Consider the following 13,529-nt stretch of genomic DNA (forward strand, 5'->3'; position numbering starts at 1 on the left):
GTTTATAGAAGGAGCGGGGGAATCTGTGAACATCTAGATGTTGGTGTGACTGCAACTCCCATCACCCCAGCAATCAGCTGTGCAGGTTGTGGCAGATGGGAATTGTTGTCCAACAACATTTGGAGAGTAGAAAGTTCTCCGACCCCAAAGAGTGGGATTTTCATAGTATCTATCTCAGGTCTTAAATACAACTTCCATTTGTGCATAGGAACATTTCTTTAGCCCAAAATATTTGGTGCCAGCAATGTAGAAAGACTAATATATAAATGTCGAATCATATGCCAGGTTCATTGTTCCTGCAACCAGTGCTCTTTTTTCATAATATTATTTCTGGGTCATATTCTCTTTGTAGTTACCTTTGTCTTGTCCCTTATAAATTGTGCTATTTGGTTGTTTGCCCAACACCATGTAGAAATATGTGTTAATATGTAGAACCTGGATCTGAGATTTCATAGTACATAGTTTTAGGAGAGCAAGAGCCTGTGAGACATTTGTGCACCTCCGTAAGACACAGATTTTTTAAAATCATTGAAACAGAAGTAGGTCTTATGCATAGGCACAGGAAATGTGAGTCATCTCAAAGAACCATGTGCATTCTGAGATCTTTGGAGGGCCTTGTCCAAGTCCTGCCTGCTGACCAAAAGTGATTAACACCAAGAAAGGAGCTTGTCTGTTGTGCCGCTCTGCTTTTCCCAGGAAGGCTCATCTGGTTAGCAGTTTTACATGCCTAAGCTTTTAAAATTCACACATTAGGTGTACATTTCTTACATGCTTATGGTGTACTTCTATACTGTTCAAGAACTACTTTAAAATATATAGATATTCTGTGTTTATGCCTTTGAATTACACACAGCTGGGAAAGCAGGCAGCCTGAAGAGCAGTTTGGTATAAATATTTGTAGTCCGTGTCAGAGTTTCAGGAACAGAACACCTCAGCGTTCGCTCTCCTCTAGCCCGATTTGTGTCATAAAGCAGTCCTCCTTACCCAAAAGCCTCGACATGTGTCAGACTGTGACCTGCATCATCCCCAACTGGCAGAATGCCGTCATCATTCACATAAGGCCATTTTGAGTAGAAATCTGTCCCGATACAATTTCAGAGGCGTTGGCCCAAACTGGATCTCTTCCTAGGGCAGTGGTGGCAAACCTATAGCACAGTGGGCACGCAGAGCCCTCTCTGTCGGCACACGAGCCAAGTCGCCCCAGCATCACTCCAGCAGCCGAACATCAAATAACAGCGCACATAGGGGCCATGCGCATGCTCGGAGGAGTGGTGTCAGCGATGACGTCACAAGCCGCAACACTAGCCGTGACTTGTCTGAGCTTTCACATGGCCGGACAGTGCGCTGCCAATTTGCTTGGACTAGCTGTTTTCAGGTTTTATTGCAGTGTTGGCACTTTGCGATAGATAAATAAGTGGTTTTTGGGTTGCAGTTTGGGCACTCAGTCTCTAAAAGGTTCATCATCACTGGGTTAGGGTTAGAAAAACGAGATGTCCTGGCATGGTTTTGATGGTTGGAATGTGTTTAGAATGGGCAGAAATGATGAGCTGTGCAGAAAAAGCTACTCAAGGAAGGGTTTTTCAAAACCACCCTATTTTCAATGGTCTCTCACTCCTATATTAGGGTTAGGGGAGTGCACTAGGGTAGGGTTAGGCCAGTGGTGGTGAACCTATGGCATGTGTGCCACAGCGGGCACGCACAGTCCTCTCTGTCGGGACGCAATCCAAGTCGCCCCAGCATCTCCCCAACAGCCAAGCATTGGATAACAGCGCACATAGGGGCCACGCGCATGCTCAGAAAGGAGCAGTGGTGCCAGGTGATGACGTCACGAGTCGCGACTCATTAACTGTGATTCGTCTGAGCTCTTGCATGGCTGGTCAGTGCGCTGCCAAGGATACATACATACATACATACATATATATATATGCTTGGACTGGCTGTGAGTTGTTTTTTCTAAACTCAGTTTTCAGGTTTTATTGCAGTGTTGGCACTTGGCAATGAATAAGTGGATTTTGGGTTACAGTTTGGGCACTTGGTCTCTAATAGTTAGAGACCAAGTGGTCCTTGGGCCACATAAAGCATCTTTTATATTGTGTTGCTGGCAATTATGTCAATATTTTGTTCTAGTATTTCAATATTCAATGCAATATTCCTGCTTCTCAGTTTTAACCTGTTATATCTATTAATATTTGAGCCCTATTTTCATTTTCCTTCCCTTCCTTTGTTGCTTCCCTCTATTTATTTAGACTGTAAGCTTCTTAGGGTAGGAACCTTTGTAAAGTTCCATTAGAAAGATGGCAGTACTTTCATCAACATCATCAAAAATATACTCAACTCTTCTGCTTGTTTAGTTTTTCCTCATTTGTGCAGTGATCCTATTCTACTTCACTGACTTACTGTATTGTTTTATATGAAGTTTAAGCTTTTTGTTCTTTTAACTCTGTAAGGCTAAGCCTATACACATTAAATTGCAAAAAAAAAAAAAAAACCCAAAACCATTGAGCTTAATGGTTCTTCTGAATAGAAAAATGAATGGAAGTGCATAGGATTGCACTGTAAGTTTTTTTATGGTCATGCTCTGTCATCTTTTTTTCCTCAGTCACTCTGTTCATCAATCCCAATTAAATATTATTAAATATTCTCTTTCTTTTGTTGTTTCACATCTCCATGCCTCTTTTTGTATCACTTAACATGATTAAAAACACATTTTCTCTGCTACATTTCCCTCTTGATGATCTATTTATTTTTCAACTTTCTGTTTTTGTCCACTTCTTTTTTCTCCCAGTTAGCACAGTTTTCCCATTTCTTCTTGCTCCCCTCTCCTTTTGCCTCGTGTGTCATAGATTGCCACCCTGTAAGCACGGACGTGATTGTGTTAGGTACTACATTTGTGCAGTGTCCAGTGTATACTAGGTGCTTTTATAAATAATGGATGATGCTGTATTATAACATGTATAAAATATAAAAACTGGCTGTATATTAGGGAGGCTTCCCCTGATTATAAACCCCTTTGCTCAGATTATAAGGTTCATTACTGAAACTGGCCTCATTTTCTATTCTGGGTCCTTCCCTATTCTGCTTTGAAAACAAGTCTAAACTAGCTCCACCCAGAGCTGAAACTTGCATTTATTCAACCTAGGTCAACATAAAGTGGTTACAACTACATGCTAAGACTGGGGAAACCTCAGCAAACTGACTTTCAAAAAGCAGCTCCTTTACAATTCAAGGAACATGTAAGCAGCTTTCATGGAATCCTAGTGCTGATGTTGCAGATAGGCTGAGAGGCTTTACAGCATTCCCTAACACTCTCAGCAAGACAAATGCAGACTCAGAACCATTACATAAGAATGCTTCTGCTTGCATATTCGTTGGTTAAGCAAATGTGAATCCTGACATTTTCAATTTAGCTAAAACAGGGTGGGGGAAAATAAAGGATATGAGAGCTATTGTAGAATTCATCAAAGTCCCTGTGATGAACTTACAAATAATCTCTTCAAATTGTGTTAAGAAAAGTTGCATTAACTGCAAGTATGAATGTCCTGCAGTGTCAAAGAAATGGGTTGGTAATGTCAGGGAGCATTTTTCATTACATCTGAATTCTGATGACGCATTGGCCTGTGTGTGGTCACTGATACTGCAGTGTGGGCTGACATGATGCAATAAGGAAATGTTCCTATAATTTGAAATTGTATGGCCCAGACACAGGTGTGGTGCAATAGGTTCCACTAGGTGTGTAAGGTTTATGATACAGTTATATAATTAAAATATAATTTTGCTTTAGTATGTGTCAAAAAAAAGATTGATGAAAAATTAAAGTTAATAAAGCTGGAGAGAGGTATAATGGTGTAGTGTGGGCAGTGGTTAGATTTGACTAGGAAGACCCAGGTTCAGCCATGAAGCTGTCTGGGAGACTTTGGGACAACTGCTGAGACTCAGCATAGCCTACCTCACAGGGTTGTTGTAGCATAAATTTGAGATGAGGAGAACCCTGTAAGCTGCCCTGAATTGCTTGCAGGAAGAAAAGGAAAAGTACAGAAGTGTAACGAAAACATAAAATAACATAAAAATCTTTCTGTTGGACTTCAAAGAACAATAGATGTAGCACAAATGCTTCAATATTTGCTGATTCCCTTATTACTAGTGTTGTATCATATTGTTAGTTTGTTGAATAAATATGATAAATCCATGCTCCTAAAGCACTTGGGAAATTATGTGAGTTGTCCGTGACTATGGATTGTGTGACCGTGGCATGAATGTTTTCCCAGTCTGCTTTTCCTCCTTGGGGCACCGTCAGTCACGTTCTGGCCAGTCAGCTCTCTCCGCGTTGCAGCACATGCAAGATGAGCAAAGTTGACATTGTGCTCAAGAGAATGGCTTCATCATCTAACTAGAGATCTTAACAAGGCAAAAGAAGTGACACAGCTAATTAAAGATCTTATTTGATCACTTTTGGTGCAGGTTAGGGAAGATCAAATGGCTTTTTTGAAAGGCTTTCTGATGACAGCTTCAGCTGTGTATTTCAACTGGTGCAGATTGTAGGCAGGATGACAGTGTTTCCACCATTGCTTGGGACCAGGGTGCTTTGTGCAGCATGTGATATTCATTCAGGAATATAAATGGAGAAGTCACTTAACAGTTACAAAGGGTAGACTCAAGATGTGGGGAGCCTCTAGATAGATGGTTTCCTGTACTGTTAAGAAAAACTGAAGCTGTTCCATCTTTTCCCCTTTAACGGATGGGAAAATCTTTAAAAAGCTGTAAGAAAATACAGCAGGGTTAGAAATGGAAGATGGTGACATCTGGATCCATTGTAAAATGTAAAGGAGGAATGAGATACCGAAAAACACTTCACCTCATTGGATTTAAAAGCAAAGGATGGATTTCTGGATATTTGAGAAACTTGTCTGTATTGTGTGTGGTAACAAAACCACTGTTGTCTGTGAATGAATGTTTGATGCATTATTTAAAATTGTTCCATGGCAGCAAGCAAAGAGATTTAGGATACTCCTCCCCACCCCTCCATGGGCATCTGTTCTGTCATGAAGACAGAGTTTATCATAGCAGTGTAATCAGTGGATTTTGTGCAGAGGCAGCCAAGAGTCACAGGCTAATCTCCCCACCTTTGCCACAAAATGTCTGGAATCTAGTTAATGCAAGTGTGTATCCATTGCTTATTTGAGGGAAAGCAAACTGCATGGTTGCTTGAGGACTTTCTTAGTGCTGACACTAAAGGTGTGAAGTGATGGTGAGAAGGTGAGGATAGTCATGTGACGATGGATAAAGTTGGAATGGTGATGTGCATTGTGACAGTTTGCTTATTGTCATGAAAAACAACAGCTGTATGGACAATAAGAACTTCCTACACAATGAATTCAGCCTGATAAGTTTAGTTTACCTACTTTGCACAGCCTGTGCTCAGAAAGAGTTAGAGCAAGCTCTAAATGTTTGGCTGGAGGGAAGGTTATTCCCACCCTGTATGTCGCTTTTTTCCAAGGCTCCAGTACTCTCTGCCAGCAGTAAAGCTACTTTCTCTTGGCCTTGCTTGTGAATAGCCCTCACTCATGAATTGGCCTGTTCACCTTTGTATAGAATATTAGTCTCAAAGGAATAGTCTTCTGTGGGGAGAATCAACAGGCCTTTCAGTAGCAAGGTGTAGGGTGGATCTGATGTAAATCAAATTGATTTAAATCATGATCTTAATTTGAATCATGACTTAAATCACTAGTCAATAAGACTAGATTTAAAACATGGTTTCCTACATAATTGATGTGCATGTTTGCCTTACCCTTAGGTAGAGGAACTTCATTAAAATTTTCCCAAATTTTCCCAAATGGGTCTTTTTTAGTCCTGCTGCCATTATAAGGTTTTCTCCTCCAGGTAAAGAATAATATGATAACCCTCACGCTATACACAAAATGATCCAAAGATTTGTTGAGTATTTTGCTGAAAGAGTTTCATTTTCATTTTTACTGCTTGCCCTTCCCTCTTCACACTTAGCTTCTGGTGCAGTTCTATTTGACTCCCAACTATCTTTTTCTACTTGTTGAACTTTTTGAAACTTAGCACTTAAGAGGCAAGGGGCTAATTCTGTGTAGATAAATTTTCAAAGGAACAATGGGATTAAGGTATTTTTCTCAACTTTGTATGTTTATTTTATAACATTTTTGCTATGAAGAGGCATGTGATCTCTGCAGACACAAACTCACAGTTTGGAGAACTGTAAAACCAAGCATTGTGATAATATCTTCAGATAGGAAAAAATGCCCAGTAATCTCACGGAAACCTCTGGAAGAGCATGACATTGTGAATGGATTAATGGAATTCATTTACCAAAAATTTTAAACACTGCATGAATATACAGCCTCATGCTACATAGAATCATAGAAGAGTTGGAAGGGGCCATGAAGGCCATCGAGTCCAACCCCCTGCTGTTGCAGGACACCACATTACACCATCCCACTCAGATGGCTGTCCAGTTTCCTTTTGAATGTCTCTAGGGTGGGCGAGCCCACCATGTAATTAAAAACTATTCCTCATTTCATGAGGAATAACCTTTGCACCATAATGTATCTTAAACAGAAAACTATATTTAGATAGATTTTTCCCTCAAAAATTTAAAAAATCCAATTTAAATCATAGATTTTTATCCACCCTGGCAAGGTGGCTGTTTCCCCTAGATCAGTGATGGCGAACTATGGTATGCATGCCCAAAGGGGCATGCAGAGCTCTCTCTGTTGGTCGCCCCAGCAGCCATGCGCATATTCAGAAAGATTGAGGGCACCAGGCAATGATGTCACTCATTAGCCCTGATTCTCCGAGCTTTCACATGGCCGGTCAGTGAGTTGCCAAGGATTTGCTTGGACTGTGATTTTAGCAGAAGGTAGGAAAGGTAGGAAATACACTCAGGTGGGAAATACAGTGAGATGCCTTTTTCAGGGCCAGCCTAAAGCTGGTGGTCAGTGGAATGTTGCTCCCTTGTGCTGGTGGTCAGCAAATTCCGGTTTTATTGCAGTGTTGGCACTTTGCAATAAATAAGTGGGTTTTGAGTTGCAGTTTGGGCACTTGGTCTCTCAAAGGTTTGCCATCACTGCCCTAGATCATCCTTTCTTATTCATTCCTCTAGCTTCTTCATCCCAAACCCCCACTGACCCTTTTGTTTAATCTAGGACAGCCTTACCAACTTGGCTTCCAAGGGGATGTTAGGTGACAGCCCCTGCCTTCCATAAATGTAATGCCCATAATGTTGTAGTCCAACATCATTTGAGGTTGGAAAAGTTTGATCTAGGGACTTTGACAGGGTAGAAGTACTTCTGAACCTCCACACTCTGATAGCATATGAGTACAAAATGTAGGCTAAATCTGTTATTTTACTGGCTTCATACTCCCCCACCCCCTTTTCCTCACTAATTGAGCGCATGCATTTTATATGATCTGTGTGTGTGTAAGAGGAAGATTGGAGAATAGTCCTCCAGAAGATTGGGTATTAGAAAACGCTACCACAAATTTAAGCTTTTTCTGTAAAATGAAGATAAAGATATGGGGTGGAGGAGGGCATAAGAATGGGCTAGGGTACATATATGAGATATATGCACATTTATGTGTCAGGACTACAGAGCTGCCAAGTTCTATGATTCCTGATCTGAAAATACAAGCCTTTATTACTCATAATCCTCACTTCAGAAGCAAAGAACTTTTGTGGCCCTGAGGGTTCTTTTACTTGTCAAATTTTAATCCAAACTGGAGAAATCTGCTCTCTCCCATCAACTTTTCTTTTGGCTGTTCGGATGAGGTGGCAAAGGGATGATTCCCTCCCATTAGGAGTATTTCAGTGGGTAGGGAGAGACTTCCTCTATTTTTACTGCTTGAGGGGTTTTGGAGGTTTATGGAGGGTGGAGCAGGGATAATTGAGGCTGCAACAGTGTTAAGGGCTTAGAATGAACGGAGCTGTTTTCCAAGTTTCAAAGAAGACTTGGTTTTCTGCACTCAATTATGAGCCGAACTGCAATTACAGTGGTGCTAGGACATGTTTCAACCATGCACCTTTGACAATTGAAGCAATTGGAGCAATTTTTGTGAGACAGCATTGAGGTGTCTTTATAGCAGGGATGCAAAACTCCAGGTCTGCAAGTCAAATCTGGCTGTCCATGATTCACCAGAAAGATTCACCTCCTTTCTGTCAACAGCCAATTATTTGGTGGTTTCCTAGTTTTTGCATAATTTTCCCTCCACTCTCAGTGGTTGAAATGCCTCTTCCCAGGGCTTAGTGGCCAGTTGTATTTATTTATTATATTTCTGTACTGCCTGATAGCTGAAGCTGTCTGGGCTGTAAGAACTTCAAGTCATATGCTGCGAGCTGGGTGTAATTAGGATCTCACCTCACCCACCAAACTGAAATGTGGCCCTTGAGAGTTTATCGAAGATATATTTTGACTCTCAGGTTTTAAGGGTTTCTGCATCCCTACTTTCTGGCCTAAAACACCCACAAACTGATTAATGTTTCTTATTTTATGTACACATATGCAACAACTCATCTGTTGCATTGTTTGAGAAATAGTTGGATTTTGTGGGGGAGACATCCAATACAGCCGTTTGAACTAAACATGCACACTGAGCCTTTAAAAACAATTGAAGGCAAGAGAACTTGGACAAAATGACATATTGCACTATGAAATTACTGTAAGTTCTTGACTTACATTCATTCACTTAATAGGCATTTTCAAATTTCTGTATCAGATCTGATTGCTGAAGGTTAACATAAGGTAAATACAATAATGCTTTGAGACTTCACTATTTTTAAATATTATTTACTTCTATTTTTAAATATTTGCTTCATGATCAGTTGCTTTCACCTGTCACCTATTTGTTTATTTGTAAGAAAATATTAAAGATAGTTCCTAAAAATGAAGAATTGCTAGAAAATCAGAAGATACTCAGCTTTTAATTAAGAGATTTGAAGTAAAACAGGAACTCTTTATATTGCAAAGAGAGGCTCAGGGATGTTTGACAGGACACTTAATCACAGTCGAATGGAAGCAAAAAAGTGTACAAGGACCTGTTGCTGAAGAATAGACCAGAAACTCCCAGATTGCTTCTGTTACTTCCATCAAAAGTGCTGTAAATGTTACATTTATATGGGGCATATGTTAAAGATTTAATTTTCATCTGCTGTAGACTCATATGTATTGTTGCCACATGTACACTATAAAAACATGCTGTCAGGACTTGAGGCTAATTGTAGCTCTCTAGTTTTCTTTTTGTTGTATATGCAGTTAAATATATGCATGTATTCACCATATTACTGGGTAAATTGGGCACTTATTCAAAGTGTAGTGTGCATCCATTTAAGGGTGTGGAATTATTTTCCTTGCCTGAAGTCAGGCAAGGTTTGAAGGCGCCAGTCCTGATGGGCAAAGAGCAGTGCTTGACAATGCGAACTTGATGCCTTCTGTTCCTTCCTTGGGAGCATCTCATGGTTGCTCAGGCTGTTCCTGAAAGGAGTAAGAGGTTCATGCAGGTTGAGGCCGAGTCAAAGAAGAGTGAAACAGGAAGGCAGGGTGGGTACTGAAATGGGAGTTGGGGAAAGGGTCTGGGAGGTAGTACCTTTTCCTTTACTCACTCTTCTGTGATAATATCTGGGAGTAAGCTTCTTGGCTCACATGTCAGTAAATAGAGCAGGAAGTTTAAGGCTGGCCAAGCTTTCCACTTCTTGTCTCTGCCACTTTTTTGCTTTGGTGCCTGGCTTGGTACACTGTGATTTAGTGTACCTTGCCTTCTGTGAAGAATGAGTAGTACTGAGTTCTTCCATTATGTAACTAGGACTTAAAATGGTGTTTGTGTGTATAAAAATTAGGATTTTTAATAATTACTAACACAAAAGCTGTCTAGTCAGGTCATACCCATCTAGCAGAAGATCTGCTTTGATTTACATGTGTGTTTGTTAAATTACTGAAGTGAAATAAATGCAAGTGAGAGCCAGTGTGGTATAGTGGTTACGAGTGTGCAACTGGGACTCAGGCCATCTGGGTTCTAGCCCCTGCTTGACCATGGAACCAACTGGGTGACTTTGGGCCAGTCATAGACTCTCAGCCCAACCTATTTCACAGGGTTGTTATAACGATAATATTGAGAGCAGAAAAAAGCAAGGTATAAATCTGTTAAATAAAAATAAATGCTTTGCTTCCTAATAGACATAAAAAATTAAAATTAAAAGGCCATCCCCTTGATTGTAAGTATATACACTTAGAAGAAAGAGATACGTTACACCTGATCAAGTGCAGTTGGTATTGAATACAGTGTTTGAAAGGCTTCTGCCTTAGTTGTGCATCTATATTTGTAGAACAGTTGAAAAGCCTTGTGCTCACTTGCCAGCTGGTTCACCTGTGTGTGGAAGGAAGCTTATAATTTTAAACTAATCATCTCTTCCCCTGAGCATATGGCCTGTAAGCACCCTGTTCCTGCATTGCATCTAATAAACAGGAAGTGGAACTCTTCCCCATGCAAGTCAGCTGCATTTCATATCCATATTCTTTCTCTTGTCTGCAGAACTACAGATACGAAGAGGTTTAACAAGTTGCTGAACTGTAGCCAGCTGTTTCAGATCACAAACTATAGAATTTGTGTGTGGGGTGGGAGGCAAAGCTGGGAGGGGGCTAGAGTGTCGCTCCATTTAATAGATTATGGTTACTTTCCTGTTCATCTCAACCCACCCCCCTCCTTGCTTTTGTGATATTTTAGGCTTAAACCTGTGAACTCATGCTGTGCCCCTTTCATGTCAATGGTCTAAGGAACAGAATGTAGGAGGGTGAAGGCATTTCAGTGGTGGCAGTCGGCCAGAATTTACAGACATCCAAATACACAGCCACTGGATATTTAAGTCGATGCCCCCTATGCTTTTTAAATATCTCTGAGAAAAATACATTCTTTGAGACAAAACATACGACCTGGAATAGCTTCTTTGGTTAGTATGTGGAGTTAAACAATCATGTAATAGGGTAAGCTCTACTCTGGCAGGCATTTGACAGGCTCTGGGGGTAGCCTTATAGCCCATGGTAAGTCCTATATAGACACGTTGAAATAAATCCCATTCATTTCAGTGGGTCTACTCTGCGTAGGCCGTGTGTTGAACAGTATATCTGTACTGTGACATAGTTGCATGAAAGTAATTTGAGTTTCTGTTTGGATAGCAGCCAGGTAATCCCTGCCCCTGCTCTGGTTTAAAGGGTACAAACAGATCTTTGCATGCCCTGGAAGGGTCAGAATTTCATCCCTTAGCAGCAGCAACAAAAATTGTTATGCAAGCAGATGCACGCTTAGACGCAGTGTCCCAATCTCGCTGCTTCTGCAAAACAAGCCGCCCGCTTTGAGGCGGCCTCTCTCTGCAATATGTCCACCCATGCTAGTTCCCGCCTCATCTCCGTCTACAAGATGTAGCTGCAGTCGTTTTCTATCCCGCCCCGGTAATCAGCCTGGGTTGGAGATTTAACGGCGCCCGAAATTGAAAACTTTGCAGGATGTAGGAAAGAAAAGCCGCTCAAACTCAAGTTAATTGGGGTGTGGTGACTGGGAACGCACTGAAAGGAAGGAAGGTGGCTGCTGGGCACAGGAGCGGTAAAACCGGCGGATTAATGTAGCCGGTGCTCAAGGAAGATGAATGGGGAAGATCTCTGTTCCAAGAGCCTTGACAGAGGAAATGGAGGAAAGACTGCGCTTAGAAGCGGCTGTGCAGCTAACCGAGTGCAGTCAGGATTCCCTCCTCCCTACACACCCCTCTCTTTCATTTCTCAACAGGCAGCGCCCGCGTGTCGGCAGAACTGGCCAAAATGACTGAATGATTGCTCGCCGGGGTTCGTTTCTTTCTTGCTTCCCCCCTTCGACCCTCCTGGAACTGCAACCTTCACCGACTCCAGGAAGAGAAGGCTTGATCAGGTACAGAAAGGAGGCGCGGTGGGCCGCTGAATACAGCCCGTGTATGTGGGGTGCCGGGGCGCTTGCCTGGCGAGTCATTCATTCAGCTCAGCCTCAGGGCTGTCTTTAGCCTTGGACCCTTCGGCTGGGGAGGGGGCGCCGCGCTGCTCGTAACTGTTCGGGCCCCTGCCTAGGCGCTGCCACTTCGCAGCGCGTAACTCCCGGTGCTGCTGCCAGGCGCAAATGCGCAGTTGACAAGTCTGGGGTGAGCAGAGAAGGAGGCGGGCAAGGCGAAGGGCGGGGAAGAGCGAGGCGGCGATGGGAAACGGCACGTTGTTTTCCTCGATTGGGGCTTCGCAATGAGCATGCTTCCCCGCGACCGGCTTATTCCAGCCTGTGAGCGCCGGCGGCGGCGGCTGTTGGCGGCTCTTTGTTCGTCCGTGCAGCCACCCGAGGGACTTTATCACGACCCAGGGAGCCTTGCAGACAATGGTGGTGTCGGCCAGGAAGCAGCAAGATCGGCGCGAGCATCGGGGCACAGCGGCCGTGGAAGGAGGGGAATTGACACCGCCGAACTGTAAGAGCGACTTTGAAGAAGAGCAGGCGTAACTCCGGGGGCACCGGCTCTGCGCCCCTGGTTTAAAGAAAAGGAGAAAGAGAAGCGGGGGAAGGGCCTGCAGCCCCTTTTTGTCGCCTCTTCCCTGTCAAAGCAGTAAGTTCAGTCTCTTCGGTGTGCCAAGTGACGGGGAACAATCTGTATGGTTTAGCATGTGTTTAATTTTTAACGACGTACATTTTATATTTTACATATTAGGTGAGAATAAGGGTTTCCTGTGCAAAGTTCTTTTGGATCAACCATTGAGAACGTGGGAGGGCTGTGTTTTTCTGTCTGGTCAGCATGCATCTTGTCCTATCATAGTTGCAAGCTATAGAAGTGACAGGTTTAAAAACCATGTTGACTTAAAAGAACCACCACTGATTTTTAATCGAATGATTGGGTTCTGTGAAGGTACTTTTCCTTTCCCATTTAGAAGCCTGCATCAGTAGGCAGAAGGCCACCCGCAGCGTAAGTAAAGGCCAGTATTTTTGTGCCTGCTGTGGTTCCCCTGCAGTGCTCAGTATCGTGACAGTTCTGGGTCCCCTCCATTTGCTGCCTTTTGCAAGCTGCCTTGCAATCTGGCAAAGCTGCAAAAGGTTGGCAAGATATGGATAGTGGATATAGGAAAATAAGGCCTAAGCAGAAAAGGAAAAGCCGGATACATTGAAGAAAGCATTTACTGACCATGTTTCTGGCCAGGTTGACTATCTTTCCTAGTACTATTAATAATATACTTAGTGAGCAGAGTTTTTGCTCTGAAATTGTGGAAGCGGGTCTGTAATCAGCCACAAAATAGATCAGAGAAGGCCTAGACAATAAAGAATAAGGATTACATTTCCGAATAACCAATATAAGCAGTTAAGGGTAGACCTTTAATGCTGTCTTCTTGGGAGAGACCTCTTGCTCAGCAAAATTATTTGGAGATGAGACAGAAAAGAACTGGTAGTCGATTATATAATGCTCCATCCATACCTGAATAAAATTGCAGCCATATTTATCCTGTTACCTCTAATTATATCCGATTCTC

The 13,529-nt window shown here is 42.4% G+C and overlaps 1 protein-coding gene across 2 annotated transcripts in view; it reads left to right on the plus strand.

Moving 5' to 3' along the window:
* Positions 1 to 13,529, plus strand: part of LRRC8D (leucine rich repeat containing 8 VRAC subunit D) — a 79,127-nt gene that overhangs the window by 18,319 nt on the left and 47,279 nt on the right. The window contains exons 2-3 of one of the 2 annotated variants that reach the window (XM_044432555.1): positions 11,788 to 11,925; positions 12,379 to 12,616. The gene's annotated coding sequence lies outside the window, so the exon portion shown is untranslated. The remainder of the gene's footprint in view (positions 1 to 11,787; positions 11,926 to 12,378; positions 12,617 to 13,529) is intronic. The other variant, XM_044432556.1, reaches the window with a different exon arrangement.

Source organism: Varanus komodoensis, unplaced genomic scaffold, assembly GCF_004798865.1.
Source record: "Varanus komodoensis strain SLA01 unplaced genomic scaffold, ASM479886v1 scaffold24, whole genome shotgun sequence".
Lineage (NCBI taxonomy): Eukaryota > Metazoa > Chordata > Lepidosauria > Squamata > Varanidae > Varanus > Varanus komodoensis.